At 39.4% G+C, this 13,643-nt stretch overlaps 1 protein-coding gene across 1 annotated transcript in view; it reads left to right on the top strand.

Annotated features, from left to right (window-relative positions):
• The window catches only part of enox1 (ecto-NOX disulfide-thiol exchanger 1), a 304,893-nt gene that overhangs the window by 123,833 nt on the left and 167,417 nt on the right, over nucleotides 1-13,643 (top strand). The gene's annotated exons all lie outside the window — the stretch shown is intronic.

Genomic DNA, 13,643 nt, shown 5'->3' with positions numbered 1-13,643 from the left:
AAACCTCAGTGTTTTAAACGTTTTTAAATATGGTATAAAAACATACCTGGTGTTGTAGAAATCTAGGATAAATTGAGTTGAAGTGAATTTTATTTACCTTTGCTAAGGGGTCAAACACTAGTACAGACAAGGAATTCTTTTTTAACTACATAGACTGCAAGCCCAAAGACTGTCTTAGAACACAGTGCGCAAAAGATAACTCGAAAATCTACATGCAGCATATTGGAAAGACTGGGCAAGCCTTCTTGTAAGTAGTGGCCTTCAAGAATAGAGACAACATAGTGCGTTTAATCCAACAAGGTCAACTTCACACAGAAAAGTTGCAGATTCTTAAACTCTTCCATTGCTATAGTTAGAAAAACACACAATGTAATGCCTAGCCTCCACATTAATAAAGCAGTGTGGGATCGTATTGACAGGACTGACAGAATAAGACAGCCAGCATCCAAAGAAGAGATTTAAGTGTCCTCCGAGAAGCCTGGAGAACTATTGCTGAACACTGCTTAAAGAAATGGCAAGAAAGCTTGCCTAAGTTCAAGGACTGAAGAATAAAAGTAAATATTGTTAGAACTGCACAAACATCTTATATGCTATGGAGTCCATATATGTTTCAACCAATTTCCCATTTTCCTAGCAATATACAATGTAACCATGTGTGCCTCAAGATTTTCATACAGGACAAAGTAGCAATTTCTGCACATTTATGGAAAAATTTGTGTAATTTCATTGTGTATAAAGACATTTGTATTGTTTATTTTACATATTTGTAATGTCACATGGAGAAGAAACGTTTTTTGTGAGTTTTATAGTAATATTGCATATAGTATGTGTGGCGCATCTCATAACAATTATGTCTTGTGGTTGTTGCAAAAGGTTAATGCAGGGTGATCAAAAGTATATTCATGAACTGTAAACAGCTCCATTGTGTGAAAGTAAACTTCATCTGAAAAATCCAATGACAATTTGGCCCTATACGAAGAGCTATCAGCAGTTCTGTATCATCTTATAGCACAAGAGAAAGTGTGAGTCCACTGATGTCATGCATCAGTTGAAAGCACAGACTTCTCTATAAAATAGGAGATGCTTGAAGCCACTTCTCTCCAAGAAAAACATCAAGGAAAGACTGAAATGCTGCACAGACTGCAAGGACTGGACAGTAGAAGAAGTGGAAGGTTGTTTTCACTGATGATGCCCGTTTCTGACTGTTAAGGAATTCTAAAAAATTGACAGTCCAAAAGAGGAAAGGTAAATGCTACCATGATTTGTGCCAATGGTGAAGCATCCTGAGGTTATCTAAGTGTGTGGTTTCTTTTCATCCATGGGATTCTGCACAGTCACAATTCTGCCCCCAAACACTGTCATGAACTAAGAATGGTGCAAAAGTTCTTTCAACAATCCAGAAGGAATTTAGTGGTGATCTGTCTATTTTCCAGTATGATGGAGCAACATGTCACAAGGCAGAAGTTATAACTAAGTGATTTGGTGATCATCAAATTAACATTTACAGCCAGAAAACTCCCCAAATCTTAATCTAGTCAGTCAGTCCTTAAGAAGCAAGTGAACAGCCTGTGATTGGCTTGCAGCACTGATAGGACAGGAATGGATGACCACCAGAGAGCTACAGAGAATTTTATGAAGAAGTTATGAAGAAGAATCATCACTGTACATACTGACTGCATAAATTTGATTTCTTTCCCAGTTAAATTCTTTAATCTCATGAAGTGCTTGTGATTGTTCTTCATTATACTGAAGCAGAAATCAAGTGAACATCATGGTGTATAAGAAAAATTCAGAAGGAACCAATTAAATAAGTAAATCATAAGACTTACTAAAATAACAGCAGCAGAAACTAATTTTAATAGTTTTGCTTCCTCCTAGAGGTAAAGTAGGGGATTACAGCAGATTTTCTTCCGTCCATGAATAAACCTTTACTGTGACCGTATTTTCCCATCAGATAAACTGTCATTTTACAAACAAGAAGATATTGGTTCACAGAAAACACAATGCTAAATATAGCATTTTTTAGTAGCAGAAAAAGAATACTGAAGTTTCATATTCAATTTCATATTGAAATGTTTCCTTCCTTTTCACGTCTTTCTTTAACATACTGCATAGAGTGAGGCTTCCTTGTAAAACTTACCAATCACACCCATAACTAGCGTGTTTTCATAAGCCTAAAGGGTAAAACTTCATGACAATAGATCTGGGCTTTTCGCACCCATTTGGTTTCGTTGTCAAAGTGCTATGTGCTCTTTCAATTCTAAGTGATTGGCCACTGGAAAAGCCCAGGGAGTTTTTCAATAAATTGTACAAAAATTTAATCATGTCGGACCCTTCTTCATCGTCACATATTCCATATATCCGAAGGTTGTCTCTGCATACTCGGCCTTCCTGCTCGAGCAGGTCTAGTTTGACGCTGTTAGCCTCTTAATGAACAATGACACCACCTGTAGCACCTTCTCAGTCTCTATGATTCACCCCTCTGCCTCTTCCACTCTAGCATCAACTCTTCTCAAGTCACGTTTAATATCCGCATATTATTCGTTGTTATCTTTTCTAAAGTCACAAAGTTCTTTCAGGATATTCATGTTGGGTGGGTTCAGCTGTATCCATGCCCCATGTGACTAACCTTAGCTCAGGAGAGTAGCTCCTACCCGCATGGCTTTTCTCTGTTTCCTTTTCTGTTAGAGTTGTGACTCTCATACTATACTCATACCACTATTATCAAAAAGATTACCGAAGGGGTTGTTCACACCAAATAGGAAAGAGACAAATAGACTGTCATTCTCTTCAAATCAAATCAAAATGTATTTCTATATCACATAATAACACAACAAAGTTGACCAAAGTGCTTCACAGTCGGTCAGAACAATAGCATAGGACAGAATAAAAAGAAACAGATAGAAGGAGGGCAGGAAACAAAATGACAATTGTTTGAAACAAAAATTAGCCACGAAATAACATACTAATTTGAATCAAAAGCCAGACTAAAATAATACGTTTTAAGATGCAATTTAAAAGACTTGATGGACTCGGAGGAACAAATATAAGGAGGGAGGTTATTCCAGAGTCTGGGAGCTACGACAGCAAAGGCCCGATCACCTCTGGACTTCAGACGAGACCTCGGTTACATCAGGGGCATTTGATTGGAAGATCTAAGTACCTTATAAGGGATATACAAATGAAGGAGTTCGCATAGATAGCTGGGAGCCAAATTATTTAAAATTTTAAAGGTAAGCAAAAGAATTTTGAAATTGATACGATAATCAACAGGGAGCCAATGTAGGTTGGCTAAAACTGGTGTGATGTGGGCATAATTTCTAGTACCAGTAAAGAGACGCGCAGCTGCGTTTTGAACTAACTGGAGCCGGTGAATAGAGGAAGATGGGAGGCCCGAGTAGAGGGAATTACAGTAGTCTAACGTGGAAGTGATAAGAGTGTGAATGAGCTTTTCAAGATCCTTCAAAGGGAGGTATGGCTTTGCTTTAGATATCTGACGCAGCTGCTAGAAACTGTTTTTCGCCACAGCTGAGATCTGTTTCTCGAGTTTAAAAGAGCTGTCCGGGAAAACACCAAGGTTTTCTAAAATTCTCTTGCAGGTGGAACCAGAAGTGCCCGTTTGCAGATATAACAGCTGAACATATCCGTTGCATTCTTTCTACATTAGAAATCAAATATTCTTCAGAAAGTTCTTCCCATATGTGGAAATTCCCATAAATGTGTGACATTTGTAGGTTGCTTTGCTTTCAATCTTCTGTCCATTTCATCCCAAACCAGCTCAATGAGATTTAAGTCTGGAGACTGCGCTGGCCACTCCATGTTTTCAAGCTTACTATCTTGTTCTTTTTTTTCTGAGGTAGTTCCGACATAGCTTGGACTTATGTTTTTGGTCGTTATCTTGCAGCAGAATGAACCCCTGACCAACTAAGCGCAACTCAGAGGGTATTGCATGGTGCTGCAGAATGCTGTAGTAGGGTGCCTCTCCCTCTGTACAAGTCACCAACCCTGGATCCAAGCGAAACAGCCCCAGACCATCACGCTTCCTCCTCCATGTTTGACAGTTGATGCCGCACACTGTGGAACCATCCTTTCACCTACTCAACGTGCTTCGTTACATTTAGCCGTTACACCAGGTGCGTACCATGACTGAGTTCATCTGAATCACTTCTACTGTAGCTGAATATAGTACAGTATACTGCAAGGACAGAAAAAAATGAACTTTTTTAGTGAAAACTGCTCTGCTCAGGGATGGCACAGATCACCTAATGTAGGTTTCTTGTATAAGAGCCACTACTGACAGCCTGGTTAGCTGTGGAGGATGAGGGATGCCAGGGAGAATGACAGATTTTGCTACTCAATTAATAAAAATAAAAGAATGCAATGATTGAGGCCTGCAGCTAGAAGGAGCCTAATGCCAGTATAAGGACATCCATTTATAGGCTTTTCAGGATATATATTAAGGATATAAATTTAATACATATCCTAATCAAGTTAAATACGAATCTGACTTCAGCCCACAGCCCAGCACTGTAGGTTGACAGTGTATAAAAACATAAAATATTGTGACTCCTGTGAGAGTGCTGGATTGACCGTCCTGAGGTATACTTTTCCACAGCTCTATACAATTCTGAACGGATTCTCCTAAGTGTATAATAAAGACTTTATTCTTTGTGATCCTATTCTGGGTGTTGTATTTAAACCTATACTCGGGCTATTAGAAATGGCAAAACATTTTGTGTAGAACTCCAAATCAGATGCATAAGGTGCCCATTACAGGGATTTTTCTCTGCTCATATTGTTCTGTAATACATGGACAAAAGTTGACATTAGGTGAGGTTCTTGATTAACAAAAATAAATAAATAATGACATCCTCAAAATGATTTGAGTATTTCTTGAAATTCTAGGTTTCATTACAAGAGCGGAAGCAAGCCATCAGTGCACATTTACACTTGATAAATATTCCTGCTTATCATGCCAGCGCTCAAAACAGTTTTTTTTTGACGTGAGGCACAGGGGGACATTGCAAGCCCTACAATAAATAGGTGTTTTCACCCTTGGGATGCCAGCATCCAGGCACCTCCTGCAGTACCTCCTGGATTGTGTAGCATCGCTGCCGTAATAACGCGGCATGCAGGTGAGTGTGGGCGATGGTGCTGCTGGTGCTGAGCCTACAGCAAAAGACAGCATTTCCACAGCAAGGTGCTCCCAGAACTTTTTCTGAGTTACCGGCTCCTGACCCTGGCTCCTGCATATCTCCTTGTGCAAAATAAAACTGTTCACAATGGCAATGTCCACGAAGTGATAAAAAAAAGTCTTATACCACTTCTTTGTTTTTTGTTGAACACTGTAATAACCAATGAGAGCATCAGATAAATCAACACCATGCATGTTCTTATTATAATCCAGCACTGCATCAGGAACAGGTATTTGCTTTGCCGACCACGCCCCAGCCTCCTTCACTCTACGCTGCACAGTCTTTCCACTGAAGGCCCTGTGCACTGTGGAGCACATCGTTATCTCCCGAGTCTCAATCCACTTGACAAAGAGCACTTCATCTTTTCTAATCCAGCGCATATCTCCCCTCTCAGCTCTTTTAGGAAAGTCATTTTTTTCTGTGCGGGGAAAGTCACTCTGGGTTTTTTTAATGGTTCCGCAGCAGCCAAAGCAATTCTTATGCAGATATTGGAACAGCACAGGACTGGTATAAAAATGATCCAAATATAAAGTGTAGCCCCGACCAAGCAAAGAAAATGGCAGAAGATCTAAAACGGCTGAGTAGCTCAGACCATGGCTTATGCTGCTTTCACTCTTCCCTGTGTAGACAGAAAAGTTCCATGTGTAACCCGATGCTGAATCAGCCAGAACAAACAGCTTGTATCCCCGCTTTGTGGGCTTCGCCTTCATACACTGCTTGACGCTAATTCTAGCCTTAGATGCCACCATCCTCTCATCTATGCAGATGTTTTCGTAAGGCTGGAAATTTGCTTTGCAGGCATTCACGATTTGGTCGTAGAGCGGCTTGATTTTGAAAAGCCGATCGTACTGCGGGGTGTTTCTTTTTTTTTTGTTTTCCTCGTCGTCTTTCAGGTTGGAGAGGTGCAATGACCACACGATGGCCTCAAAACGGTTCCTGGACATATATTCTTGGGGGAAGTGAAAATTGTATGGCCATTCTCTTTTCCAGTAGTCAGCTCTGTGGTGTACACTTACAAGGCCTGTGAAAACAATAATAGCCAAGAAGACGTAAAAGTCTTTCACTGTCAGATCAGTCCATTGAAACTTTACACCAGCTGCCTTCCTTCTCGCAGCATTGGCATTGGTATTTTGAATGATTGTCTGTACAACAGGTACACTAAAGAAAAGCTGGAAGAGCGAAAGTGGAGACCATGATGCCGTCTTGTTAAATGTAGGACCAGGTACCCTGGAGGGCATAAACTTGAAGGGTTCAGGATTTCTGTCCTCCTCCTTTTTGTTATGCCACATTTCTTCCTGTTCAGGAGGCCCACTCTTCCGAGCCTTAGACCTAGCAGGCTTCAATTTAGCTTTTCTTTTGGCCGGGCTTTGCAGAGGTTGTTCATAGTCATCATTGTTGCTGCTGTGGTAAATAAAGAATACTTATTCAAAATCTATGAAAAACTTAACTTTATAAGGAGTAGTAAAATTAAGATTATATACCTTTCAGGCAACTGGGGGACAGTGGGAGCTGAGGTAGATTGTGTGGCTTGGGAATGATATTGCTCTGATGGCTGTGCAGGGGATGAGGGACTTAGGGGCTCATAGTCGTCATCATCACTAATGAAACAAACATAAAGGTCAAAAAGTTGATTAGATTCTTCTAGACGTGGAGTTTTCAGTGGGAGAAAGGTTCACTACTCGTCTAAAAGACTTCTTCAGTCTCAGCTGAATTTCTCCACCTTATCAACAAATACAACATAGATAATGACCAGCACTCACACCACTGCCCAACAACGGGCCGTGAAGTCCGTTTCATGATCACTAACATGCAAATTGTCTCGACCATTGATCAGTGGATAATAGCGGCTTCTTGCGCCAATAACGGTGTTGTGCCAAAAATGGATTTCCGGTATTTGCCAAAAAATGATTGCGGGAATTTTAACTGTTATAAATGAATTGTTGACCTATTATCGGCCAGCAGCAGGTCAAACATATCTCTCATGAATGCTATCAAGTCATTTGGATGAGAAAGAAGATTCATATCACAAACTAGAAGGTACAAACAATATTTGTTCAGGTGACTTTTATATACACCTTTTAATTATTTGGTTGTCACCGACAACCAACGGGGGGGGGGGGGGCTTACTGGGCTTAAGCCCGGGTTGTTTTGTCAGAAGCCCGGGGTCTTCTGGAGTGTTTTCATAGTTACATGCCTGGCTGACAACTGTATAAAACAACAACTACACACAATATTCGAAGCACATAGTGCACACTGTGTAATATTGGTATGCTCAGACACTAAGCGACTGAGCGAGGGGGCGGGGGGAGCTGCTGCCTGCGAGTGCGCTGTTGGAGAAACGGAGCCAGGCAGACAGAGAACTGAAGTTTGAGCAGGTACCAAAGCAAATCATTCGTACTGTACAAATAATGTAAATATGACGGTGCATCACAAAAGATTGATATCAAACTGATCACTTGACCCATATTACATTACTTGCTCTTCGAGTGAATCAACAAATGGCGAAATGAAAAGCCGAACAACAACAATGCTGTTTCTTTAGAGTCTTAGCTTACATGTGTTTATTTCATATTTTCAGTTGTTACCCTCCACGGCTAAATAAATCAGTTTCAGTAATGTACAAGAATGGACATAAGGAGCTTCTTTCAAAGAAAAAACTCTGATTGATGTTATTTTATATATTATGCTTTGTATGTTGTTCAGTATATTTCTATGCAAAACAAGAGGAACTTCAATACACAGCAGTATATCCACAGTTTAAACCAGATATTTACATACACTTTATGGAAAACACAAGAACATTTTTTTACTGTACAACATCAATTTAGAGTAAACTTGTTTTGGATAAATAAATATTGAAATATCTTTTGAATTCGTTAAATGTCAGAATAAAGAGAGCCGTCTATTTTTTTATCACTTTGATCAAATTTAGGAGTATACACTAAGTTTATTGTTAATTAATAAGAAAACTCCAGACGATTCCATTCTGAGCTGAAGAAGCTTCTGATAGGTTAGTAGAGTCCATGTGAGTAAATTGGTGGCACAGCTGTGGATGCATATAAGGCAAAACACAGAGTCTGTTTCTTTGAAATGGGAAAATCAAGAGACATCAACCAAAACACCAGGAAAAGAACTGTGGAGCTCCATAAGTGTGGCTCAATTCTGAATACAATTTGGTGCCATTTACAATTAAGAAATACAGATAGTTTCTCTCTTTACTCTTAAAGTTAACAAATGTTTTTTATATTTATCAATCTAAAAAAATAAACATTTAGTCTGATTTGATGTTACAATTAAAAAGGTGTTTTTATCTGAAGAGTACATAAATATCTGGTTTCAACTGTATATTTGATGATTGTCAGCACAAAGAGGGAGAGAGAGGAACAGAGATGAACAAGAGCAGGTGAGACAAACATGTTAGTCAAATGGTTGTTTACCAAAAGTATCACCGTATCATAGGTCCTCATGTATCTCGTACCTAGTGTTTCTTTTTAGGTTTGTTATTTTTCAAATTCTATATTTATTAAGTTCTGCAGGCTTGTTTGCACAACAAGGCTAAATAATTATATAAACTTTTCTCAATCTAAATAGTGGACTTTGGTAGAATTAAAAAATAAGTGTAGTGCAGGTCTATGATGATTTTTAGTGCTACTGTCATCTAGATTTGATTCTGGTTCTGTCTTGGTTAAGTCCTAAGTAGTCCTGATTTTGAACTGTTGTAGTCCTGTTTTAATTCCGGATCAGTTCTGGGTCTGGTTGAATTGGGGTTTAGTCCTCGTGTCTTGATACAGCCCCGACTTTGTTCTGCCTTGCTGCTTAATTAAAAAACTAGTTTAAGGTGTCCTGCATACTTGATATATATTTTCCCTACATGAAGCCATTCTTTTTTGAACAAAACCCAAAACAGAGCCCAATCTTTCAGTCATTTCTAACCCCTCCCCCCCCAATCCCACATGCATACTACCCTTTAGGGCTAAGCCCTGGGTGTATCAAATGTCTGCCTCTGCCTCTGTTGCCAAGACAGATCTTGCCAAGAGGGGAGCAGAAATTGTAAGAAATATGACATCACAGTTCCATACAATAGTTTAATTGGCCAAAAGTGACTAGATTGATTATAACGTGGGTGCAATTAGCCTCTTTCACTTCCTGTGTTTGCAGCCTTTCCCCAGTTCTCTGTGAATGATACTCATGATCATTGATTAATGGTCCTGACAATTTGCATATTAATGATCAAGAAACTGACCTCACAGCGCATTGTAAGTCAGTGGTGCTAGTTTCAGCCACTATCAAATGTACTGTTGATAAGGTTGGGGAAATTCAATTCAAGTTACTGGGATGAGTAATGAAACTTTTCTCCCACTGAAATCGCGATGTCCAAATGAACAGAATCCACTTTCTGGGATTTCCACACTGGATGACTGACCGTGCACCAAGACAAAAAGATAAAAAGCATTCACCAATAAACCTGAGATTGCATACCTTTGGGGCAGCAGTATTTCGTAGCCCGAATCGCTGCTATTTTCTTTGTCTACCTGGATGAGATCTTCGTCATCTGACGAAGAATCGTCAACACACAACTCTACCTCACTATCTTTCGAAACGATCTCCAGCACGTCCTCATTCTTGCACGATTTGTTTTCGGAGGCCATTTCTGCAAGTAAAACGTTCAGCACGACAACAGCGCACACAACGCAGGACTGGCGTGTAATGCGTATCGAGTGTAAACATTAGTAGTCTTCCTGCAACTTTAAACTAGTCGGGATAGTAACTCCGGCTTCTATTGGTCGATCTGCAGTGGCGGGACGTCCTGCGCCGAGCGCGCGTCGCGTTTTAAGAAATCCAGCTACCTTCTCCACGCGCACGTGACGTCACTGGTTACGTCTGACGCCTCGCTGGTTAAGGAAGCGTGGGCGTGTTTTATGAGCCGAAAGCGTGTTCGTGTTGGAATTTCATGTGTTTTCAAGGAGCCCATTCAAAGGACAAGCCTGTATGGCGATACTCTGAGCTGATCTGTCCCTATAAAGTGTTATCCACAATATGTCTGTAAACAATGAAATGTGTTATTCTGTGTTGGTAAAATTACTTGAAAATAATAATTAGTTACTAATTAGTGATTACATCTCCAAGAAAGTAATCCAGTTACTCTATTTTACTGATTACTTATTTTCAAAAGTAATTAGTTACTTTATTACTTAGCCATTTTTTTAAAAAACATGATACACAACTTGAATATGTTATAAAGCAATATAAATGATATCATATAAAATGTAATCAAATGAATAAGTCTATTTTTAAAACATCTTTTATTAGTTTTAATCTTTTAACTTCATGCACATGCATCAAGCAAAAATTTAATTATATGCTCTGACCTGAAGAAATTTGTTTAATATTTAAACCTATTTTCTGCATATTACAGCATATAAAATAAAAAAACTTTTGTGTTTACCCTCACTCTTTCAAGGAAAACAGCAATAAATAAATAAAATCGAAGATTCAGCTGCACCAAGTCCTGTCATTCTTAAGTCTGTTTTCACCTGTTTAACAGGAATGGGGCCGGTGGAGGTTTGCCTGGTGCTGCAGTGGTCACGTCATTGGGGGTCCAGGGGTTTCTCTGAGAATTTCACATTCCCGTGGCAGCGTAATTTTTCATTGTCACTTTTTATGGAATCAAACTCAAAGTAATGCCCGTACTTCCATTCTTTAAACGCTGCATGGTCGTACTCTCTCCGCACTCCATATTATCGATTGTTGATCTAAACACATTTGGTGCTGTCAGGGATGTTGCACACTCGTACGTCATTGTCATGAGACAGTCTCACAAACAAAATCACAGTTTAGTAATGCAGTAACGCAGCGTGCTTATGGGAAAGTAACAGTAATCTAATTTCTTTTTTGCAATCGTAATTTACTTGTTACTTGAAAAAAGCAATCGGATTACAGTAACATGTTACTTTTAACACGTTACTACTCATCTATATTTAATTTAGGTTAAATTAAAGTAACCTAAATTAGGTTTAATTTAGGTTAATTTATGTTACTGTCAAAGTCAGCTTAAACACACTGATAATTGTTCAAGTTGTAAATGGTCACCAGTGGGCATTTTGCATTGAGATGTGAAGAGCTGAGTTAAGATAAAGTTGAAGTGACTTTAAAGTTCTGAAACTGAACGTAATATATCTTGAAGTCACTTTCTTAGAAGCACTCTTCAGATAATTAAATGTTACCTATATAAATACAACAACAGTCACCACAAGGCACTTTCTGCAGTAAGGGAAAGACCCTACAATAATGAAGAGGAAACATTCCTCACGCATCATGCATAATGGGAAGCCCCCAACAGATTATTATTTTCTACATTTTTGTCCATGCTTAGATCAGCCTTGGTATCAGAGGCTGCCCTCAAATCCTCTTTGTCCTTGCCTTCTTGCTTCACCCTAGATATTTTTTTGGAGGGTAGAGGTGCTTGACAGCTGTGGAAGGGGCTCTGGGGAAGAACTGTTGTCCATTATTTGAGGACTTTCTGGTGTGCTCTGTGGAGTAACAGTCAGTTTCCTTTTTACTTTGCAAAGCACAAAAAACAGTTAATGCCCAGTGTTAGTGTCGCAAAACACATATTTAAGCTGCCAAACGACACAATACCATGCACCTCATGGTTGACAATGAGCCTTTTGACAGTGAGCCTGCTGACAATGAGCATACACTGGTAATTACTAAAAGACCAGCATTACTGGAAGGGCTGCAGGCTAAAGAGTTTGCAGATGACACCACCGTCACTGGCCTCATTCAGGATGGTGATGAGTCTGCATACCGGCAGGAAGTTGAGTGGCTGGTAGTCTGGTGCAGTCAGCACAACCTGGAGCTGAACAGGCTTAAGACAAGATGACAGTGGACCTCAGGAGACATCCATCAACACTGCTCCCCCCCACCACATCAGACAGCCCAGTATCTACTGTGGAGTTTTTCAAGTTCCTTGGTATGGAGGACCACAAGAGCCATGCGCATCGAAATAAAGTGTTCTGTGCTTAAATAATGAATTGTAGAATAAATTCTGCATTTGTAAATTCATTTTTGAATTCCACATTAAAAAAGAGATTTTCAAAATGTTTTTTAAAAATACAATTTAATATGACGAGCCCACTCCTCATTTTAAAATCCAGTTCTCTTTCCTGTTTTCTCACAGATTAGCTCACGGATTAACTATTGGATTAGCAACTTCATTTTAATAATCCTGCTGCAATGCAAATTAGCCACACTGTGGGATGTAAGGAGCTCTCTGATTAGTTGGACAGACACACAATTATAAAAAAATACCTTGTACAGATAGTAGAAAAACCAGACTTCTGCAAATGGCTCACTGAAATCCTTTGGCGTGGCGTCACAGCCTATATGATCACACCCAAACCTTGCGATAATAGCGGTGCAACAAAATATTGTTCTTTGTGCTAAGATAAACATGCCTCATACACCAGATAAAACATACCTTCACTATGTGGTACACAGAAATGTACAAGCAATACATTTTAACTGCTGGAACAACTATTAACCTCTTTTATACATAAGCCATTTCTGCGAATGAAACTGTCACGCCTGCTTACAGTCACCAGGAGGCACTAAAGCCTTACTCTGATCAGAAAAGACACGTGGAAAATGTTCTCCACAGTCTGGGAAGAGGAGCTGGGGTCAATGACAAGTCCATAGTATGAAATTGCAGAAGTTGCTGTGATGGGTTGGGGGGGCACACGTGAGCAGTCAAGGCCTTTGCTTTTTGCAAGTAGAAGTTTTGCTGATGACGATGTTGTACATTCACTTTACTAGAATTATTTTCCAACCTCATAAATATATAGGAATTTATTTGTTGTAAAAGTCAATTGAATTATGTGGGTTTTGTTTTTTTTGATAATCAGTCAACACAGATTAACACCTTAACAACTCAGATTGTCAAGCCTGCTGCTGCTGCAGCCACTTAAAGGCTAATAGGTTGGAGATTAAATGGTGGAAGGTCTTTACTGAGGAGTAATATCTAAAAAATGTTTCCCATAGGTTTCATTTCATTGTATCCTCAGCAGGGCCAAAACCCAGCAACGTTTCCGCAAATGAGTCCACTGACATTTCAAAAGCACAAAGCTCTCAAATTTCCTCCTGAGTTCAAAACCAAGACTGGATTTGTCCTCGTTCCATTGGTCTTAAAATTACGTGACTGCTTATTTCTGTTAATTATTGGCCAAAAATTACAAACCAAATGGCCTGTTTACAGTTAGCTTAGGTGGTGATGCAATGAGCTAAACTAAGATTTGGCAGGAATCCAGTGGTGCTTAATATCATAAACCTGCTATGGAAACACTTTTACTGTTTAAATACAGATTATAATGTTTGGCTCTTTGTTTCTGTAATGACGGGCACTCTTTCTCTCAGCAGTTCATACATTTGTTGGATTAGCGATTGTTTTCA

The sequence above is a fragment of the Aulonocara stuartgranti genome (genome assembly GCF_965226115.1).
Source record: "Aulonocara stuartgranti genome assembly, chromosome: 16".
Taxonomy (NCBI): Eukaryota; Metazoa; Chordata; class Actinopteri; order Cichliformes; family Cichlidae; genus Aulonocara; species Aulonocara stuartgranti.
Note: the sequence above shows the minus strand (reverse complement) of the source record. Positions and strands in the feature narration are given on the sequence as shown.